A 1,411-nucleotide genomic window follows, 5' to 3' on the forward strand; every position below is an offset into this window, starting at 1 on the left:
TACTCATCCATCATGATAAGGGAATCCTGGTGTAATGTCCGAACATTGTCGCACACGAGGGGGGTTAGCCCTTTGTGCTAATAAGTATTTGTCCCATTACCTGTTGGATTTTCTCCGTGCAGTTGGCTACACTCACAATCCCAGCTCTTGTTTAGAAATCGTGTTTGCAGCTGCAGCTGAGAAAGGCTAGGCTACATTTTACACTTAGCAAGAATAACAGTAATAACATCTAGAACTTCCCAGGCCTGAAGACCCTTGTCCTAACCATACACCAATACAATGCAATACTCCTGAGCAATAAAAAGGATTGCACAACTTTATGTGCAACCACATGGGTGAATCTCAAAAGCATTAGGCTGAGTGAATGAAGACAGACACAAGATATCACGTCCCGTATAATTCCATTTATAGGAAACTTTAGCAAAGAAAAGCTACACTATAGAAAGTGATTGCTTCAGTGGTTGGGTGGGTAAAGGTATCAACTAGAGAGGGTCATGAAGGAACTTTCCAGGGTGATGCTTCTACAAGTTGCATTCATCTTCATTCAACAAGTGATTTTTTCTGCAGATCCTGGAAAGCTCCCTGGAGGAGGCGCCGTCTGATCTGTGCCCTGATTGACGGATAGGAGTTGGTTGACAAAGGGAGGTGGGTGCTCCTTGCAGGGGGGAGGGAACTGGCAAAGGCCAAATGGTTTGAGTGAAGTTGCTGGGTTTAGAAAACTTGGAACGGTTAAGTAGAGGGGCTGGAGACTACATGCATTGACGCCCGAGTCCTTCCAGACTGGGTTCGAGACCCTGGACCAGCCCTCCCTCTCTTTGGGTCTCTAATGGCTCCAGTTTCCCCCGCCCCCTCACGTAAATGGGCAAATTCTTCCTTGTTTCTCTCAGACTCCCTTGGGGCTGGGAGAACCCATGAATAGACGGTGAGTGACAGTTCTTTTGAGTCAATCGCTGGAGGATAAAGCCCTCTCTCCTCGTGGGCCAATCGCCTTGTGCTTGAGACCGGCCGCTGGGCGGGGCTCGCCAAAGGCCTCGTGACCTCACGTTTTCGATAAACCAGTAGCAGCTGATAAGAGGCGGGTCCTTTAGGTGATGGACAGATCTATTTCAAAATGTCCGCTAGCGCGGGGCCCGCCGGGAAGCTTTGAGGCGGTGCTGGGGGAAGGGGCGGGAACTCCCGGCTGGCTTCGCCCAATCATCAGTCGTGCTTCCTGTGATAGACGAGAAGTCTTTGCCATCCCGGTCGACTTACGTGGGCGGGGCTTTTCACGCCAGACTGGGCGCGTCCCTGAACTTTGATGGGCATCTTCTCTGTCCAATTGGTAAGCGGCATTCCCAGACGGACCGCCTCCATCGCCAATGAGTTCTCCTGGCGGGGTCGCGGTGGGCGGGCCCAGACTCTCCGCTATAAG

Source organism: Myotis lucifugus, unplaced genomic scaffold (assembly GCF_000147115.1).
Source record: "Myotis lucifugus unplaced genomic scaffold, Myoluc2.0 scaffold_1454, whole genome shotgun sequence".
In the NCBI taxonomy this organism is placed as follows: Eukaryota; Metazoa; Chordata; class Mammalia; order Chiroptera; family Vespertilionidae; genus Myotis; species Myotis lucifugus.